A 22,945-nucleotide genomic window follows, 5' to 3' on the forward strand; every position below is an offset into this window, starting at 1 on the left:
CAAGAAGGGATTTCTGCCGATGTCACATGGCGTGAGTCTTTCGAAGACTCAAGGTCCCTCTTCTAGAGAGGAGAGAGACCGCATGGATCAGATCCCTTATGCCTCAGCCATAGGATCGATCATGTACGCCATGCTATGTACTCGACCTGATGTCTCGTATGCTTTGAGCATGACGAGCAGATACCAGTCAGATCCAGGTGAAAGTCATTGGATAGCGGTCAAGAATATTCTTAAGTACTTAAGAAGGACTAAAGAATATTTCTTAATATATGGAGGCGATGATGAGCTAGCTGTAAAGGGTTACAGTGATGCTAGCTTCCAGACCGACCAGGATGACTATAAATCGCGGTCGGGGTTCGTGTTTTGCATTAATGGTGGTGCTGTGAGCTGGAAGAGTTCGAAGCAGGACACAGTAGTTGATTCTACAACAGAAGCCGAGTACATTGCTGCATCAGAGGCAGTTTGGATTCGCAAGTTCATCACTGAACTTGGGGTGGTTCCTAGCATTGCTGACCCTATTGAGCTCTATTGTGACAACAATGGAGCTATAGCACAGACGAAGGAACCTCGCTCACACCAGCGGACCAAACACATACTACGACACTTCCATCTCATTCGAGAGATCATCGAGAGAGGAGATGTGAAGATTTGCAGAGTACCTACAGAGGCTAACATTGCAGATCCCTTGACCAAGGCTTTGGCACAGAGGAAGCATGATGGTCACACTAGGTCATTGGGGCTTAGAGCCTACATTGATTGGCACTAGTGCTAGTGGGAGATTGTTAGCTAAAGCCCTAGAGCCAATCATTTGATGGTTGTATTTCAGACTTATTGTATCATATTTTATATAAATAAAGGTATTTGGTTTTTGGTTATTATACTTACTTGTATTGGTGCCAAATAAACTAAGTATAATAATGTCCTTGAGTAGGAGGTTCTTACCTATATCAATCGATTGGTTGAATCGATAGTGAGATGATATAGGGAACACTACTCTAAATCATTCCTAGTCGAGTATTAACATTCAGGGACAATGTTAATGCAATAAGACTAGCATGTAGGTCAACTCGATGACTTGATCTCACAAGTCATGGATATAGAGATATCAAGTTGACACATGGGTATACATTAGAGAATGTATACTGAATGACCCGCCATGAGAAAGTATCATGGATCGTTATATGAGTGTCATATACTTTCTCATGTGGCTATTAGTATGACTACTAGTCCTTAGACCTGAAGTCACCATGGTTCCCTACATAAGGAGTTATGTACTTTGGTTTCGTCAAACGTCACCCGTAACTGGGTGGACTATAAAGGCGATTACTGGGTATATAACAAATTATGCAGAGGGATGTGAGTGATGTAGATGGGATCTATCCCTCCTATATGACGGGAGAGACATCGGTATTCTTGATAGAGTGAGACCACGAAGTGCATGGTCATGCCCAAATGAGTCAATATAGGATATTGAGCTCATTTGATTTAGTGAGTCTACTTGGAGTTCAAGATTTAGATTGGTCAGAGGATGACACGGTCTATGCCTCACATTGATCAATCTAGATGTCTAGGATAGAAGGACACTTGTCATATTTTGTGAGGAGTCACAATTAGTAGTCACAAGGTGATGTCGGATCTCGACATTCTTGTAACTTGGGTAGTAATGAAGTGTTGCTAGATACCGCTCATTACTTATGCTCCTAAATGGGTTTAGGGCATTGCCAACGTTACAAGAACCTATAGGGTCACACACTAAGGACAATTAGATGGAGATTAGGTTCATATGATGAACCAAGAGGATTATATTCATTTGATGAATCTAATTGGATTAAGAGTAATCCTAATTGGGCTAACTTTAGTTGGACTCAAGTTGATTCATGTGTTCAATGAATCTAATTTAGATTATGACTCATTGAATCAATTTAATTTAATGAATTAAATTCATTATATAATAAATTGGCTTGAATCAAATGGTTAGATTAGATCAACCATGGAAGAGATTTGGTCAAGTTTGACTTGACTTGAGAGGAAGATTAAAAGTCTAGTTTGACTTGACTTTATGCCACCTCATTGGTGAGTTGGCATTGATGTGGACTAATGATGTTACTCCACATCATCATGGTTGCCACCTCATGGGAGTTACTAGTGAGTGCCACCTCATGGAGGTTACATTCTCTCCTTGATGACAACTTAATGCATTAATGAGGGGAGTTACACATGAGAAAGGTGGCCAGCCACATTTTGAATGGGGTGTGAATTGATTTTCATTATTCATTCAAGTGTGGAATTTTGCATCTTCTTCCTCTCAAGCTCTCCCTCTCCTCCTTCTTTGGCCGAACCACATAGGTGCTAGCACACCTTGGTTTTTGGTCACCTCCACCTAGTGTGTTCGTGTGGATACGTGTAGAGAGTTGTCTACATTGACAACTTCGAGATCCGGCATACCGAGGACGAGCGGGATACGTAAAAGGGCACGCAACAAGGGTAAAGATCTTCATCATGTAGATCTAGAAGTTTTGTAACTCGTACTCGTATGTTTTCGAATTTTTCTTCGCACGAGATCCGTTGGCTAGGGTGATTCGGGGTTTCCGCGACGCGAAAAAGCGATTTTTGCGGCCCGAAAAGCCCAACAAGAGAGCTGTCCAACTATGAGTTCGAGACCGAAATCTGTGATCTCTTTCTGTAGGGGCAGTGACATGGCTGCTAGAGATAATAGGGCAGCACTGGACTTTCTGCTAAGTGCATCTGCTGCCCTATTTGCCTTTCCTGGGTGGTAGAGGATGTCTATATCGTAGTCCTTGACCAGCTCTAGCCATCTGTGCTGTCGCATATTCAGATCCTTCTGAGTGAAGAAGTACTTCAGACTCTGATGATCTGTATACACTTTGCACTGAGCTCCATACAAGTAATGTCTCCATATTTTGAGAGCGAATACTACTGCTGCAAGCTCAAGATCATGAGTGGGGTAATTCCTCTCATAATCCTTGAGTTGTCTGGAGGCATAGGCAATTACCTTACCACCTTGCATCAGCACTGCTCCTAGTCCCAACTTCGAGGCATCACTATAAATATCAAAGCTGGCTGTGTTCTCGGGTAGAGCTAGAATGGGTGCACTGGTCAGTCTTCTTTTCAGCTCGCTGAAACTATTCTCACAGTCCTCTGTCCACTGAAATTTTCTGTTCTTCCTGGTGAGAGCTGTCAGTGGGGAGGCTATCCTGGAGAAGTCCTCTACGAATTTTTTGTAATAGCATGCTAATCCCAGAAAGCTTCTGATCTCACTAGAGTTCTTGGGTCTTTTCCAGTTACTCACAGCTTCTATCTTACTGGGGTCTACCATAATACCATCCTTTGAGATGATGTGACCCAGGAAGGACACCTGATCTAACCAAAATTCACATTTCGTGAACTTGGCGTACAACTGGTTCTGCTGGAGGGTCTGCAGTACTATTCGCAGGTGCTCTTCGTGTTCTTCCCGAGTTCCTGAATAGATAAGGATGTCATCGATGAATACGATAACGAACTTATCTAGGTATTCTCTTAATACCCTGTTCATGAGGTTCATGAAAGTAGCTGGAGCATTTGTCACGCCAAAGGGCATGACTACGAACTCGTAATGTCCGTATCTGGTCCTGAATGTTGTCTTGGATATATCCCCTTCTTTAATTTTCACCTGATGATAACCTGATCTGAGGTCTATCTTAGAACCGCTGCCCTTTAGGTGATCAAACAGTCATCTATTGCGGGAAGAGGATACCGTTTGATCGTGACTTGTTCAAGCGGTAGTCTATACAGCATGCTCCCGCCTTCTTCTTCACGAACAATACACTCCCATGGTGAGTGACTAGGACGTATGAAGCCCTTGTCTAGCAGCTCCTCATTCAGTTCTGCTGGAGCCATGCGGTAGGGCACTTTGGAAATAGGATTGGTACCGGAATGAGCTCTATCTCGAATTCAATCTCCGTCTGTGCTAAGCCCGTAACTCTTCGTGGAAGCTGGTAGTTACATCGACTCCCTCTGGTCCTGGTCGCCTCATCGACTACGTGTGCTAAAAATCCCGTACATCCCGAATCCATCAGGCTGAGAGAAACTTCTTGACCTTTCTCTTGGGTTCTCTGATGAAGTCGAACTGTGCTTCTGCTTCAGGTTGGAATACAACTTTCTGCTTACGGCACTCGATGGAGGCACCGTATCTGATCAAGAAGTCCATTCCAAATATGACATCATAGTTAGTCATATTTAGCACTATCAGATCACAAAAGAGTTCTCTGTCTGCTATAACGACTGGCACTGCTCTGAGCCAGTGCGTGGATGTCATAATTTCTCCTGAAGGTAATGTTGTCAGAAACTGACTACTGTGTCCCTCTGGAGGTATTGCTAACTTCTCGGCAAATGCCCTGGATATATAAGAATGGGTTGCCCCAGTATCGAATAAGACAGTTGTACTTTGCTGTAAAATACTAATCTGACCTGTAACAACTGTCGAGGCATTTGCTACGTCCTCTCTAGTCAGCGAGTAGATTCGTGCATTTGTCGTGGCTAGAGGGGCTTCTAGTCGGCCCTGGCTGATCTATGGACCGTCTAGAGCAGCCTGCATTTGATGCAACTGAGCTGGCTTGGCTTCATACTGGATCGGCTGTGGTGGAGGAAAGCTGGCCTTGTTTGGATACTGCTTGGCCATGTGCCCTTCTTGTCCACACTCAAAGCATCCTCGTGTGCCCTTACGACAAACTCCAGGGTGGAATTTCCCACAAGTAGCACACTTTGGGTAACTGGGCTGTTTGCTAGCTGGTCCTCCTTTCGGGTAACTCCCTGGTTTGCGCTTGTTGCTGGAGTTCCCTTTCTAGTTAGAGTTGTGGCCCTGGTGTTTCTGAGTACCTGAGCCTCCTTGTCCTTTGGACTCTGAGAGAACTTGCCGCTTGATATTATTCGTAGTGCTCGGTCGGCGCGACTAGTTCTTCCGTGGTTTGCGGCCTATGACCGCCACCACGTTCATTGCTATTTCCGCCTCAACATCTTGAGCATCAGCGAACTCGTTCTTTTCAGATCGACTAGTTCAGGCATAGACGAGCCAACTCGTTGAATTTCTTCACGCCTCCTCGAAAGGTGCCTGAAACTCGGTGAACTCGTCGTAGTGGCGGTTTGTGACCGCATGTGAAAGAATTCTCGAAGAATTCTTTCTCAAGTCCCCATGTCATCTGGTTTACGGGCGCCGCTCTAATTCTCTCCCACCACATGCGTGCATCTCCGTCAGCAGAAGGAGGCGCACTTCACCTTCTCATGCTTCTTGAACCAGGCTTGTGCATCCCATGGTTCCCTGGTGCCTGAGAAATTCTTGATTCTCTGCCACTGGATCGGATAAGCTTCTCTTCTTGCCTCTGCTGCGGACTGGTGGAACCTCTAAGACTACTGGCGTCACTAAGTTTGGTTCCGGGGTGACTGTGGGAGTATTCTGCTGATTAGCCTTTAAGGTGGCTATTTCCTGTTACTGTTCAGCTAGATGCTGCTGTAACTGAGCCACTAATGCTGTAACTGAGCCACTAATACTGTAAGGTCTGGGGTAGGCACTGAACTGCCTGCCTCGTGCTGGGGCTCAGTAGCTGGTGCCCTTCTAGCTGGGCGTCCTCATGTCATTTCTAAAGGAACAAGGGGCATACATGACTAACACAATCATAATAGAGTAACTATTGTTATCATGTTAACTACTATCATAACAAGCATGCTTTAATTATATCTAAACATGAAAACAAAAACATAAGAATGCGATAGATGTTCTTACTTGGAAGCTGCAGGTTCAATGCTGATGTGTGTGTAGAAAGTATGGAAACTGCTCTGATACCACTCTGTAATGACCCGCCTTCTACTAACTAAGCTGTAAGGCTGATCGTCACATTATGCTGTGCTAACTATTCCCTGACCATCACTAAATCTAGATGCGGAAGCTGTACTAATTAAAATTTTGCTAAACTATTATCATTCATTTATTCTATACATGCTAGGGGGTGTAATCTAAACTATTCATGATGTATTTTACATCCCTCGTTGTCAAGGAACTGAAATAGAGGTTTCCCTACTGTTATCAGGTCTCCCAATCGATCCACAGATCGATTGGAATAGTCAAATCGATCCGGTGATCGATTCAGTAGGCTACTATATGCGGGACTTAGGTTGGATCGATCCAGTGATCGATCCAGCACGCTACTGTGCTCGGGGTAATACTCTGGATCGATCGGCTGATCGATCCAGACTGGCCAATCGATCCAGCGATCAATCCCAGCGCTTCTTGTTCGCGACAGAAGGCATCTGGAACGATCGACCGATCGATCCAGAAGCTCCCTGTTCGCGGAACAAGCTGTCAATCGATCCATTGATCGATTGATGACCCCCAATCGATCCACCGATCGATTGGGGTTTCTGATTTTGCACCAGAAGTCTGATTTCAGCACTGTTTCGTGCCAAAATCGCTTATATCAATTCTAAATTAAATCAAATGCCTCCTAACATCAATTATCTAGCATTCTAAACATGACATGATGCATAATCCACTAATTCATAACATTTAAGCAAACTGAACTGCAAAAACTAAAAATGACAAAGTTCTAATTGTTAAATTTGCTAAAATCCCTAGGATCTTTATTCCAAACACCAGCTCACACACATCTTCATCGCATTGCCCTCCAGCCTCCGCTAGTCCATCTTTCCTTTACCTTTATCTGCAGTATAAGCTTTCGCTTAGTAAGAAACCATCTACCTCACAAACCATGCATTCGATGCAATATGCTTTTAAAACATGTTATTGAAAATATGTACTGATTGGACGAAAACATGGCATGCTATCATACAATACATGGAAATCAAAAGCTAGTCATGGCATACTATCATCTAAAGCATGTGTAACAAAACTGAATATAGAGCTATCATACATAATCATAGGAAAGAGCTGAGCTGAAGCATGAACTGAGCTAAACTAAACTAAGCTAGTACTGAAGTTAAACTGTATACACAACTGATTTGTGAGTTTTGAAAACTAATTATCATAATAGGTGAAAATACATAATCATGCTGCTAATGGGCCCGACAACTGTACGTGCTATGCGCGCATCCCTAACTAGACCCGGGTTTGCAAGTCCCTAATTTAGTAGGGTTACTAGGTTATCTGAACCTAGGGACGACTGTGGGAGCCCAACCCAATGGATATCTAATCCAGTACAGTGCCACTGAAAAGTAAAATACTGAACATAAGCTAATAAATCCTTGTCTTGCTTTTACTAGGTTGTCTAAGCCCAGAACTAGGTTATCTAAACCTAGAGGCGACTGTGGGAGCCCACCCATTGGACATCTAGTCCTGTAAAAACTGAAGCAAGACTAAATAAGCTGTAAAAATGCCTCCATAGTATTTATCTAAGCTACTAAAATGCCTAAGTTGCATTTTTCTGTGCTAAACAATTTAATCGAACACTTGGTATGCGCTAATTCGCATCCTTTGTGTCGATAGTCTACATATTATTAAACTAAGACATGGAATTCACACGAAAGCTACTTATACTGCAGGTGAGGGGTTTCTTACCTTCTACGCGAAGTTTCTTACAAATCTGATCGCTAGGTTTTCCGGAGAAGAGATCTTCTTGACGATCTTCTCGCGTCTATGCGTTCTTCTCGCGGAGAGGAGCGTCCTCGTATCCCTTATGTCGCTGGGAGGTGCTCCTAGGGCCTTTGGCTTGGTGCGCCGAGAGAGAGAGGGAAAGAAGGAGGGGTCGGCGGTGAGGGTTTTAGGAGGAGAAAAGTTACGATCAAATAACTCTTCACTAATTTATTTCCCTATTTATATTAAGTGATCTAATTCACCCCAACTCTAACTTAAATAAAATTGATTCCCTTTCCTTTCAGCACGACCCTGCTGGGTTCACTTGGTTACTAGAGTCACCCTATAAGACGTAGAGTTCGCTAGGTCCCGGGTTCAATTCTCGCGTAGGCTATTTTCGTTCTCTATTTATTTTTTGTTACTTCCGCTATTCTAAAAATTCCATAAAAATATCCTAAAATTCCAGAAAAATCATAGAATATTTCTAAAATAGTTTTGAGAATTTTTGGGCGTTACACTTTCATTTTGTTGCTACAAGGTGTAGCAGCTTCATGGGGAGGAAGCTGCTACAACGTGTAGCAGTTAACTGTGCATGAAGCTGCCACGCCTTATAGCAGCTACCTTGATAATTTCTAGCAGAGATTAACGTACTCGGTACCCATAGTTTTCATATTGTCTTTATCAACCCGATTCAAAAATTATTCTTAAAAAAATTTTTCACTGCTTCAGCGTCTTTCCTGCTACAGATTGATTGGAATTCTCTCTCCTTCGCTCCCTCCGTCTCTCTCGTCTTCGTCGAAGGTCGTCCGGCTGACCACTTGGGCCCCACGTCAACTCGAGTCGGGTCAACCTTCACCTAAGGTTGCACCAACGCAGTTAACTGTGCATGAAGCTGCCACACCTTGTAGCATCTACCTTGATATTTTGGATTTCTAGCCCCTCTATCTTCTAGCAGAGATTAACACTACACTTTAGCCATTAACCCTCTATTTTTAGCAACAATGTTGGTTTGTCGGTCTTCTAGCAGGCCTATTTTCTAGCAGAGATTAACCCAGTAGCAGAGTTTTCATCTTGCTAAAAAAATGTGAAAATGTAAGATGCGATGTTGCACCGGCTTCGCCTTATTTTTGTGCCACGCGTTGAAGCAGTTACTTTGACTAATAAGCACTACATTGTGGCAGTTACCTCAACATGTAGCTGCCACAACTTGTTGCAGCTAATGCGGTAAGGCCCATTATTAGTAGCAGTATTTTTGTAATAAGATTAACCCCAAAAATATTTACTGGTCATGTCTTTAATTAAAATTGCTTAATATTTGATTTAAAAATATTTCAGATGCTTCAGCACCTTTGATTTTATTTGTAGCAGCTACCTCTGCTAATAACTGCAACACCTTGTAGCAGCTACATCTACATGTAGCTGGCAAAACATGTGCCAGCTAAATTTGTAAGTCCTATTGTTGGTAGCCATGATTTTCTTATTGTACACAAATTATCAACATGAAAAAAAAAGTTTTTAAAATTATCTCCTCAGCCTGAGCTGGTTCGGTTAGTTTTTTAATTATTGTGATAATATATATTTATAATGTTCAAATATATTTTTACCCTCATAGATCAAAGTTTTTTACCCTAAACTCGCCGTGTGACAAATATTTCGAAGGAATTTCTTCGATAGTTGTTCGGTGGCCCACGGAGTCTTCATCAATCAACCTCTCTGCTCTGCCACGTTCTTTGTGTCATTCGAAGCTTTGCCTTCATTGTAAGTAATATGTTAGGGTTTATGTTCCAAAGCTTCGATTACTTGGATATTTTGAATATTTAGGGTTGAGAACCGTCTCCTAGCTGCTAGGGGTTTAATGTTTTTAGGTCGCTCACCAAAGATGGTTTACTTTGAGGGATCAATGAGGTTAAAACAAAAATATATATCTTTCGTGGTGCAGCTCTTGTCGTTGAACTGCTACAAAATGAAACAACTCGCTTAACCACTACAGTCTCTATTGTCTTCTTACATATGTTGTAGCTACTTGACACTAACTGCTACAATGTGTGGAGTACTCATGTTAAGCACAACTAGTCACATTGATATATATATGAGAGATTATAGAACTTGTAATGTATTAGATTATGGTTACTTATAACAGTCTCAGGTTTCATATTATGGTTGATAATATAGAGATTATAGACATGATAATGTATTAGGGTCTGGTTACTACTTACTAATAACAGTATCGGGGTTTATATTATGGTTTATAATATAGAGATTACACATAAGGGAAGTGAGTAGCATTATGAGCTTATGTTTGTGTTTGACAAAACTAAATGGCGAGCCAGAGAACTGCAACTTCCCGTGCATATCACAAGAAAGTGCACTGGAAAAGTAACTACCCTCACTTCAAGGGGTTTATATCATCACTCCACATAACCGACCAGCAGCTGGAGATGATCAATGGAAGCCTATTTGCTTGGGCATTAGCCATGCCTGAAATTGCAAATATTCGTAGTCTTATTCAAAATATGTTTGACAATTGGGACGTGCAAGCCAGATGTTTCATCTTTCATAACAAGGAGATTAGCTTCACCAGGAAAGACATCTCTTTGATACTTGGACTTCCAGACCACGACCCTGAAGTTATTTTGCAACAGCATGCAGCTACCACCCCACTATTTCTACAACATTTCCATAATGTGGAGTGTACACAGAAGGAGCTGGAGAAGAAGATGATAAACCTCAGCAACCAACCTCCCTCTGCTGAAACCGATACTCTGTTTTGTCAATTATTAATATTGTATTTCTTTGTTATTTTTTTATTTACTACTACTAGCAGCATATCTAGATTACCAGTACAATCACTAATAGACTGTGTAGATGATTTTGCCAATTTAGGTAGGTATAATTGGTGTAAGGCTGTATATGACTATATCAGCCCACAGCTGGGGGCCATTGGTTCGATGCTTTCACTGAGGGTGAAACTTGAGGGCCTTGTGGGAATGCAAGCTCCCATGCTCAGAGGGTTCGCACATCTCCTTGCTGTAAGTCTCTAAATATAATGATAGTCTCATAAGATAAAACCAGAATGTATCAAATTTTGACAGTTTTTATTGTATTGCAGGTCTGGATGTGTGAACATGTCAGAATAATGGATCCTTACAGATAGCATGCCCTTCCAAGAATATGCAGATGGAAGTGGTCAGGCTCCCGCATGGAGACAATAAAGTCGAGGATCGCTGAATTACCTCCTGCACAAATAATTGTTGATTTGCAACCTTCGGACCTAGAGACACACCTGCTCTCAAACGATCCCCTAGAAGATATTGTAGAGCATATAGATCAACAAATTGCAGAGGGATTTTTACAATTAGCTTGGGAGGGCAATGCTGATCAAATTCCTGAGCAATCTAATGAAGAGGCAGTCGATGCTCAGGGTATTCCCCACCAAGTTCCTGTACAGGCAGCAGAATGTATAGAAAAGCCATATCGAGGTCCAGAGCCATTTTCTGTAGAATATGTTGAGGAAAAAGAGGCTTGTACAAAATGTCAAGCCTGGGAGGCAAAAAAATCTCGACTGGAGTCTGTGGTTGAGGGCAAGGACCAGGTCATTGCCCAGATGGAGCGCATAATAAGTGAGCTAAATCAGGAGAAAATAAATTTTGCCAGTGATGCAAAAAAATCATTATCTTCCAATGATAAAATAATAGATGAGAAGGACAGAAGTATAAAGTTAAAAGAGCAAAATATAGCAGAACAAGAGAGGAAAATCAAAGAGCTTGAAAGTTAGTTGCTTGCCAAGGTTATTGACCCATTACCTACCATGCGGCCAGTACCCAGGACAAAGACTTGTGTTACAAAGAGAAGGAAACCCCCAACTGGAAAAGAGATTAAGGGATTGCCCTTGGCCAAAAGGAGTAAAAGAGTAATTTTTGAAGATGAGCATGAGGTAGAGAAGGCCAAGGGCAAAGGAGAGGCAGTTGGAGAGGCTCCTGTTAAAGTACAAGAAGGCCATGTACCATCTACTGATGTAGCTGCCACATCTTCATCGAATGAAAATTTGTCTACCCTTACCCAACTTAAATCCAAAATACTTAAGGTACGGGTTAGGTTGGTTAAATGTGTCTTCTATTACTCTTAATTCACATTTGAATACTCACGTTGAAACCTTGCCTATATATTGTGTTTCAGCAATCGAAGTTATATTTTAAGAAAAATAAAGATGCTGTTGTGGCAGAGTCGTTGTTGAAACTGAGGCAACTAACGTGAGTTGGAAGTTTCTTGAGTTATATACCATTTGATTGTGAACACAAGGTTATTTATCTTAGAAGTAGTTTTGCTTAATTAATAGTGAATCAAACATTTCATTGTGTTTAAGCAAATCTACTGCTGCACCTGATATTAAAGTTTATATAACACATATAATTTAGGCAACTGCTTTAAGTATAGCAACTATTGGGAGGGGTGATGTAAACAAAATTAATGTAAAGGTTTTTTTATTTTGTTTTGTAGGGTTACAACAAAACCAATATGGTCCAATGGAACTATATCATTGGGTTTGACATCTTTCATGGGTATCTTTGATTGGACTGGCTACAGAGATGGTGATTGCATAAATACATATTTTGCAGTAATTGCAGAGGAAGCCAAAACTTCCGGCATCCCTTATTGGCCATCTATATTTTGTCCTGTTGTTTTTGATGTAAGGATGACAACTACTACTCCTATCTAGTTTTTATTTTCAATATATGCCTCCAACAATGTTTGTCTGCATACACAGGATTTGTTTGCAATGATATGATATGAGGCATTTGGCCTAGCAGCAAGCACTGACACCGACAAACCACTTAGGTATATATTCTGTCCATTAAATAATGCAGATGATCACTGGCACCTACTGATCATAGACCTCCAAGAAGCTCAATATTTGCATTACAACTCACTTGGATCCTCACAACTATACACATCTAAGTTTCGAAAGTTTGTAAGTAACTTCCATGTTGAGTAAATCATATTGTAATGGATGTATGTGTGCATTGGTTACAAACTTCAAACTTGTGCAGGTTGATATTTTTAAAAATATAGACCCACCTTACTACGAAATGTGGTATCCAGGGCTAGATTCCTTAATGTCGAGAAAATTTGAGGTTTCTACGATCCCGGGGCCAACACAAGTTAAATCGTAAGTATATATGCTTAATCATAAATTTGATACATGTCCAATCCTCTGCTACTAATTATGTTATTGACAGTGTGATATTAACTCTATCTTGCAGGTTAGATTGTGCAATTTTTGTGATGCGATACGCTGAGAGTTTAATGTATCGAAGGCCAACAAATTTTGGACAAGATGGAATGAGAGAATTTAGTTTTCATGTTGGTCATAAAATTTTTAATAGCAAACACTGGATTAATGACAAGGTGGGGGTGTAAAGGTATTGATAATCTGATTGTAAACGCATTGTGAAACTGATTAGAGTAAAAAATTTAGGTTTCGTGGTGGTAATTTATTTGTAATACTGCTGTCAATGCCTTGCGAAGATAATACATTGTATAGCAGCTAAAGATATGTATATTAAATGTGGCAAAAGACAATTGTATATTTTTTTGATAGGAAGTAGATACTACAACTTGTTGATGCTAATCGTGAGCAGCTTAAAATTTTTGAAGATGCTTACCCGCAATAACTGCTACAGATTGTTGCATCTACTAATGAGATGCTGTTGTAATTTGTAGGAGATAACTTTACAAATGTAGCGTGATAAATTATACTAAATTTTTACCACTCCATCAGGTTGCCATTAATGCGGTTTATGGAATGGAGGAGAAAAAAATTGCTACAATGTTGGTATGTATAATAAGTTGAAAAAAAAAATGTGAAATACTTCTACTCAGCAGTTGCTACGACAACGTTTTGGGCATGCAATGCACTAGTGGCCGCGCGTGGTAGTAGATACATCATAAAGTATAACACTAGCATAACTGCTACACGTTGTAGCAGATAATCCTAGGTAGCTGCTACAAAGTGCAGCAGATACAATTAAGATATATTGCTATAAGCTGTAGCAGCTGATCCGCACTAACTGCTACTTAGTGTAGCAGCTATTCTTGATAAGCTACTGAAATTTTTATCACTTTACACCTGTTTATTGACAAAAGTATTATTTTATATGACTGACCCCTTCGGTTGCAATTAATGTGTAATATGGAAACGAAGGTTCAGCTACAAGTGCAAAACTATGGTTATCCGGTGTCTATAATCATATTACAGTAGATGCTACATAATGTAGTTTCTACTCAGTACTAGGATAACAAGATATAGCACCAATACGATACGTGACTACGTTAAACCTATAAATTAGCTTGCGTGAGTAATTATAGACAAACCCAGCGCATGTTATTGACGAGTCAAAAGGTCAACTCTCTTCGAGGACTTGTTGCACAAAAGCTGCTACACCATGTATTGAATTCCTGCCTGCAATTAATGTACTAAAGCTGCTACACCATGTATTGAATTTCAATTAATGTACAAAAGCTGCTACACCATGTCGCAGCTTAAATTGTTTATAACTTATATTTTATTACACCTGGGAAAAGGGGATGATGCTAAGCCAGATAGAAATAAACAAATACTAGCTGCTACAAAGTGTGGCAGTTAACTGTCGGTAAGCTGCTACTATATGCAACATCAAATTACAAGAGAATCTTGTTTGTGTTACATTATTAGCTTTATTTACAATATTAAATTTATTACATGAACAATATCAACTCCTTGTGAATATTACCATATCACAGACCCCGCCCGTTGCTACTTTGGTGTACCAGCTATAATATTATAGCTGCTACGATGTGCACCAGATTTACCAATACCATGTTCCTAGTTATTGACAATGATATAGAATAATGAATCCATTTTATTTTACCGATTAAACATATCCCCACATGCCAATGAAATATAATTGGACTAATACATTAATTAGTAGTTGCTACAGATATTCCATAGTAACAGTAAACTCATCGACGCCATAATGTATATGTAAATCAAATAAAATTTCTGAGGGAATGACTGAGGGGCTGTGGTGCACAAACGGAAGATTGTACAAAAGTCAGACCACTCCCTTACAGGCCATAACGTAGGAACGACCGGTGATCCTTTGATAGTGGTGTTCGCAAAACTAAAATTCCTTGCCGGTGGGAGAAGTGGGAGAAGGTCGTGGAAGCACGATTCATAGGGTTACTCCATTATGATTTCCTCAGTGAACTCTAAGGGTCTTCATTGCGAAGACAAAGAGTGTTGGGCGATGATAGACCGCCATAGCTTATCCATGTTATTTGGTCAAGGTTGGGAGAAGTTCGTCGTCACAAGAATCATATGGAGCCTCGTTACTGCATGAAAGAAACACTTGAATATGTTGCCTAGTTGCAATGAAAGAAAAGAGGATGGTTGTGCCGTGAAAATGGCGTAAATCCAAGTTGAACTACTCATCTTGGAATCAGATGGTCATGTAAGCAGCCTCCCTGCCGGTGTTATATAGAAAATCAGAGTCACTTTCTATTTGGTATGGGAATAGTTGCCTTGCCATGACGCGGCCACAGCTGTGCTTCTGACAAGCCCCATTTTATGAGTCTTCATTAGTCAAGATTTATGACAGTTATGAGTTGTCATAGCTTTCATAAAAACATCTATGAGTGGTCATTCCATGGATGTGACGGATGAATGGACCTTGATGTGGTATGTTACAATTATTTATTTGGTGTGTCTCTATAAATTTATTACTTTCACAAAAGTAGCGTCTTTGATTCGCTGTGTCTCTATAATTGTAGTTAAATTAAATGGGGTGTAACAATTTAAGTTTTAAATGTCTTGTGAAGCTGGCTAGTCCAACTTGTAGCACCACATATACAGCTGATAAAAATATTAATACTAGGTTAAATGGAAAAAAAATGTGAAAAAAATTTAATCACCCCTAGCTAGTACATTTGTGGTCCTAGTTATTACAGTAGTTGCTAGATGTTGTACCAGCTAGATCATAAAGTATAAAAAAAAAAGTCAATGCTAAACGGTGTGGCAGTTAATCCAAATAATCTGCAACCCCGTGTAGCACAGCTTATCGCCATTAACTGCTACATGTTAAATTGCTATCCTTTTGTTGTGTTATCTGTCCTTGTAGCATAAAATTCTGAACGTTGGCGCAGCTAGATAGTTGGTACGGAATGTATGTGTAATTAATTGTATGATTTAAATATTTTTAGATGTGACCTGTTGCAGGAGCCGTTAGACAATACATGCACGGTAGGAATTCATACCCGAGGGTTCATTAATCCTTGTATTTACTATATGTAAGATAGTCCTATCTTTTTCCAGCTCGTAATGGGGTGTAGTGAGAGTTTCAATGGCCCATTTACTTGAAAAGACGCGTCCGTTTGACTTCCGTATAGGAAGCGGTAGGGTTTGGTAGGGGCTTTTTCCTATAATTACGCGATTCAGTGGACAGACTCATCCAACTTGCCTTGCGTTTGGTTTCCATTTACATCTCTTTCATGATCATGTCTATATTTAGCAGAAAGACGAAACCTACTATGGGTGGGGTTAAACACCCCCCTTTGGAAGAGGATTCAAGTTGTGCCTCTTCTTCACCAGAAAGATCATCTGTATCACTGGATCCGTATGCTTCCAGGTTTGTATTATTTCATCGTGTTGTTCTTTATAAATATCTTTATTTATTTTGAATCTCGATTTTTCCAACATATTTGTGATAGGTATCTCAGTTTATCCATGGAACATCATGTAGTTTGTGGCTATCTTAAGAATCTCACAGAACAACGGGACCAGGCGAGGAAGGAGTTAGAAGCTGCCCTTTTTCGAGAGAAAAAGAACCAAACAGAAATTATGCAGCTACGACGTAAACTGTCCCAAGTCAATGGGGCATTAGAGGAGGCCGCAATTCAAAATAATGAGTAAAATATCACTCTTTGTGCAGCTCTGCCTCACATCTCCATAGGGATGCTACCTTTTGGCGGGAGAAAAAGAGTACAACTGTATGTGTCCAAGGAGGAAGATACCTATGTCTTTGTAATGTATCATTAGTTACTGCTATAAAGGGAATGAATTATGCACTAATGTTTGAATAAACTCTTTGTTAAGATATTGTTTGTCTTATGTTATTATGAAACCTAACTATAGACTCCAAGCCTTCCTCGTCTACGCTGAACAATATTTGTAGTCCCTCAATCTAAATGTTGACTTTGGATCTCATTTTTGGCCATCTTTACGTTTTATGTATTTGTTTATAGTTAGCCACAAGCTGCTACATGTTGTAGCAACTTCAACGGTACAATGTTGCAATATCATCAGCTTGTAAGGAGGTGCTCCTTGTCCCCGCAGGACGGTCTAGTGGCCAGCACATGAGTTGTTACCGGCATGACGTCTGGGGTGCAATACTCGGCCAAGCAGGGATTAAAAGCCTCTCCTACACTTTGTAGCAGTTTGTACGGATTGGATGCCACCTCGTGTAGCAGTTACTTTGAATTGGCTACCACATCGTGTGGCAGTTAATTTGAATTAGCTGCTACAACGTGTAGGAACTAATCCTATTTTGTGAGATCCAAGAAGATGTAGTCGTTGTTAATGCTGAAGTAACTAATAAATACATTTGTATGCAAACTTATCAAATAGAGTATAGGTGACCTACGACATCTTTCCATTCATCCGTCACATCCATAAATGACCACTCATACCTGTCAATTATGGGAGGTGTGACAAGCAATACCTATCATAAACCACGGTTAGTGAAAGGAAATCTGCATCTTACTTTTTCAGACCGCCAGTTGGATGCGTGAAGTGGATTGATTTTGCCCCCTCCCGCTTTCACAGCGCACCCCTCTTCCGCCGTCTCTCTCACTGTTAAATGACAGTTGTATCCTTATTTTTCCTTTTTGTTCGATTTTATTTAATGTATATTTTTTTTAATTTTTTTGTAATTTTGAAGATTTTTAATTTACTTATTATTTTTTATTTAATTTATTATATAATTTTTTCATTAAAATTTATATATATATTACTAATTTTATTTACATTTTTATTAGTTTTATGTTTAAATGATTATGTTTATCCAAAGAAATATAATAACCTAATACAACCAAGATTATATAAATTTATATAGGTAATTTAAAGACTGAGGATTTTCAGCTTAGTACCAGTGATGTAGTAGCTGGATTTTCTTCATTGAATGGTCTAAAATGTCTTATTATATGAAGTGTCCTTTGTGAGGATTAAAGTATAGCGCCAACAGAACCAACTACCCTTAATATTCATGCCCACAATGAATATGGTAGCATAAGATTGGAGACAAAAGGTAAAATGATATGACATTATGACCTATCAAGTAAATGTTCTACATTGTACCAGTATACCTTTCAATTAGCTGCTACACGTTGTAGCAGCAAAATATCCACGCATAACTCGCCTCTACTCCACGTTGTAGGATGTTAGGGTCCTAGCTGCTTAATTAGCTTACCGCGTGAAGCATTATTGTGTATTTTTTAATTATTTTTTTTTGCCATCTGCAGCATTAACACGATGCTCTAAAAATTTGTAATCGTAGCATAAATCTTTGAGGGTCTATTGAATGACCACTCAGAGCAGGCATCGACCCTAGAATGACCACTCAGAGCAGACCTATCACCCATATGACTATACATAGCTGGCAAAATTAATGACCCCTGCCTCGTTTTCTTCTAAGTAGCTTTCTCAGTCAGATTTGTTTGGGCTCGTGCTTGCACCTGATTTCTCTTTATAATTGAGGGTCGCAATGTTCATGAATGTGGCAAAGGGTAATGAGTAGCAGTTTCATCGATTGCCCACATTTTATCGGCACCACCTCCGTCAATCCATCCATGTCTTCCTATATAAAGTTGGAGGTGCATGAAACTCCCAAATCACAAAAGGCAAAGCGGTCAACTAGACTTCTACACTCTAGAGTACAGTTCCATATGTTAAATCCTATTTCCTTAATACAATCATCATTGTCTAGCTCTCGTCAACATACGTGGATGATAGGCGGATGGTCATACAAATTTCTCACTTCTGTCTTAAATCATGTGTGCACAACAAAGTGCTTCTTCATCGTCCTGAGGAATCATCATGGAGCACATTCTTTGTTATTCTCTCCTCCTCGAACTTGGACCATCCTCGACCAAGTGACGTGAGGTGTATCAAGCTCCCATTTTGCCCAAGACAAAGCGGTCATGTATCCTTCCACGGTATAGATTATGGTTCCATACTCGTAAAATTAGTTCCTCATTCCAAACACCATCGTCAAGCCCTGATGTGTGTATGTTGATGAGGTTTGGCTGTTGGAGTACATTAGGGAGAGGATGATGGCCTCGAATAAGTTTTCCCAGCCAGTCACAAAGGATGCGAGGCATGTGGAAAATAATACAATCACTTTACTGGTCACAACACTCTGTACGGTTGATGAAGGGTGTTTCCGAATGGAGATGAATGTGGATGATATTTGGCCTATATGAATATGACGTTGCTAGTATGAGAGCAGTAGGTGTTGTTGGAGGTTTTAAACACTGGTCAATATATGACCACTGATGCAATGGAAATGTAAATGTATTAACATTATTAGCTCTTGTCTTTGTAATAATTCAATGTACGGGTGCTATACATTGTTATCCAAGTACTAAGTATCTACTACATTATGTAGCAGTTACTACAATATATTGTTAACCACATGAATTTTTTTTTTCATTTTATTATTCTCATTTTGTGTCGTAAGTGTATCGTAGAAGCATGAACTGATATATTCAAGTGGACTAATGCATACTTGAACAAGCACGCGACCTCATGAACTGACGTCCACGCTGGAGCAGCTACGTTGTGGCAGACAGAAACACCATTGTAGGAACTTAATTACCCTTCCAATATTAACACCTCCGGGAGAAGTCGGTGATAATAATTTTAACTTACGTTAAGGTGTAGCAGTTGCTGGTCTGTAACTAAACCAACACAGACCACGTCCGTCTGTATATTTATTGGAGGTGTCAAGGTTTGTAAAAATTTATTTCCAAACTATATTTCTAAGATGTTAATTGTACGAAATAGTGTGTTCGACCGTTGGGCGTTGGCTACTTCAAAGTGTAGCAGCTATTCGGCTGGAACTGCGACAGAGTGTCGCATCATCTCTTAACAAGCTACCAGAAGGCAGAAAGTGTAACAGCTATTAGGTCCACGTTGTAGCAGCTACAACATTATAGTTGCTACACCAATGTAGCAATGGATGGGGCCGGAGAAATGTAAATCTACTTAAAGTGATGATATAGCGTTACGGCTGACAAAAAACTTATAACTTATTGTTGTAGCAGTTACGGTTGTAACAAGTTACAAGTACTGCCAACTATCTGATGTCATTACTTTGATTTCTGTGAGGTATATGGAAAAGGCGAAAAGCATACTAATTGTTTCCTTGTATATATTATGTAGGAGAGTAGATGCTACAAAGAGAATCTGAATCGACAGTAACCAATACACGAGTTGCATCTCCATATAGGGGGTAGCTGCTACAATGTCTAGAAACTAATTCGAATTAAATGCTAAAGAAATCAGCAGCTCACGGTCGGTGCCTTCTCCGAAAATGTGTAGCAGCTAATCTATAGAAACTACTACTGAGTGTATCAGCTAAGCTATAGAAACTGCTTCTCCCATCTTAAGTTCGACCATCGGGACCGTCGTAGCTCCCCCCAACCTCACTGCGACATCTTGTTTCCGCCTTCGATTCTTTGACTTTTGTAAGTTATTTTGACTCTTCACTTTGGGGTTACGACGGTAAGGGTTCAGATGGAATATTTTCGCCTTTTAGATTATCGTACTTATATCTACGATCACATAACCATTTCCGCAATCTAATATTTTAACATAATTAGTCATCATCATTGATTGTAATTCATACCTACAATCGGTCCTAAATATATCATCCTCTAGCAATGGCAGACACCTCTGAGGGTCCTCACCTATACAATCCCCAAGTGGGGGAAGATCGAAAACCAGAGATTGGGATGGAATTTCCATCCTTGGAGGAGGCCTTCACATTCTATAATCAATATGCACGTGAATCCGGCTTTAGTGTAAGATTAGGCAACAGTAAGAAGAATAAGCGGACAAATGAAGTTGGATGGAAACAATTTGTATGCTTTAAAGAAGGACATACAGATGAAAAATGAAAAAAAAGTTGCTCAAGTTGACAATGTAAAGGAAAGAGCACGTGGGGAAGTAAGGACTGGATGTAGGGCAAAACTATCACTTGTTAAAGAACATACCGGGGCAAATTGGATTGTCACTAAATTCTTGGAAAGTCATAATCATCCACTCTCAACACCTTCGAAGGTGCATTTGCTCCACTCACATAGCCATGTTTCTGAAGCCAAGAAAGTTTTGACGCAGCAGTTTGCAGAAGCTAATATCCCAACTTGTCAACAAGTCCAATTATTGGAGATAGATTCTGGAGGCCCTGAGTTTCTAGGTTGCACGGAACGGGATATTAGAAACTTTGAGAGAGAGTTAAGGGATGAACAAAAGGGAATTGATGCTGAAACACTGATTGAGTTTTTTGCGACTGAGAAAGAGAAGAATTCTGCCTTTTTCTATGCTTATGAGATTGATTCAACAGGAAGATTCACTAGGTGTTTCTGGGCGGATCATGTATCAAGGAGGGCATACAGCGTCTTTGGTGATGCTGTTGTATTTGATACAACCTATAACACCAACAAATATGGATTGATTTTCGCACCCTTCATAGGAGTTAATCATCATCATCAAAGCATCGTATTCGGTTGTGCCTTTTTAAGTGATGAGAAAATTGAGTCGTTTGTTTGGTTGCTTACAAAGTTCATTGAAGCAATGCCTAAAGGTCCACCAACTGTGATTATCACCGATCAAAATCTAGCGTTGACGAAGGCCATTGGCCAGGTTTTACCTCAAACAATGCATCGGTATTGTTTGTGGCACATACTCAATAAATTTCAAGATAAATTACCCCCCTTGACTTTTCGCAACTACTATCAAACGATAAAGGATGTAATTGTTAACTCCTCATCCCCAGCCGAATTTGAGAAGACATGGGAAGAAGTTATCAGGTGTTCTAGATTGGAGAACAATGATTGGTTAATATTGATGTATGAAATAAGACAAAGGTGGGTCCCATTATTTTTTAACCATGTTTTTTCTGTTGGAATGTCAAGCAGTCAGCGATCTGAAAGCTCACATTCATTTTTCAAGAAGTATATATCACATAAGAACTCATTGATGGATTTTATCACACGTTTTAATATAGCATTGCGACACCAACGACACAATGAGTTAGTTGCCGACCATATTGATATGGTCGAGCAACCTAAGATTAAGACAAACTGGCCTATGGAATATCAAATGGTCAGGGTGTACACCAAAAAAAAATGGTTGGACTTTCAAAGTGAAATGACTATGAGTCATGGTTATTATGTGCAACAAGCATCTATGGTTGGTGATTTAGTGGGTTACCATGTCATGAATTTTCAAAGTGGTTCATCTGCAAAGCCAAGGGTCCTCACACATGACAAACTTGCAGACTACATATCGTGTAGTTGTAGTAAATTTGAATTTGAGGGTATTCCATGTAGGCATATGTTAGCATTTTTCCGTATCAACTAAGTGTTTCTACTGCCTGATAAGTACATACTCAACCGATGGACAAGAAATGACAAGGTGGGGGCAATCTATGATTTGGTGCGCAAACTTCCATCGACACTCCAGATGCAAAGTTGATGGCAAGACACTCTAGGCTATCCTATAAAGCTTCAGTAGTTATTGATGTTGCATCTTTAACTGATGAGGGGACAAACATGTTGGATGATCAATTCGATTGTATATATAGTAAACTTCAAGATCTTAACATTAGCAGTAAAAATGACAACCAAAGTCAAATAAACCAAAGCATCGATGGGGGGCCCTCTATTGTTGACCCTTCTTTGGTCAGGGCAAAGGGGTATGGAAAACGATTGAAATTGTCAAAAGAGACAACAACCTCAAAAGCGAGGCTATGTCATGGATGCGGTCACCGAGGTGTCTCACACGACAAGCGCAATTGTCCTTTACTGCAGCAGAGGTATGCGTCCATTAGTTATCGCCTTAGATCATACATATTTAGCTGCGCATATGAATTTATATCATCCAAAAATAATATAGTAAATAACTATATGATTTCCAGATCAAATGCTATAGAGAAGGATAATACCAACGACGACGAATCGTATGAAGAAGATTTGGCATCTATAGCTGGTACAATCATGTTTTTGTGTACCTATATGACTCAATCTGGACGCATATTTATCTTATAATTT

The sequence above is a fragment of the Zingiber officinale genome, chromosome 10B (assembly GCF_018446385.1).
Source record: "Zingiber officinale cultivar Zhangliang chromosome 10B, Zo_v1.1, whole genome shotgun sequence".
Lineage (NCBI taxonomy): Eukaryota > Viridiplantae > Streptophyta > Magnoliopsida > Zingiberales > Zingiberaceae > Zingiber > Zingiber officinale.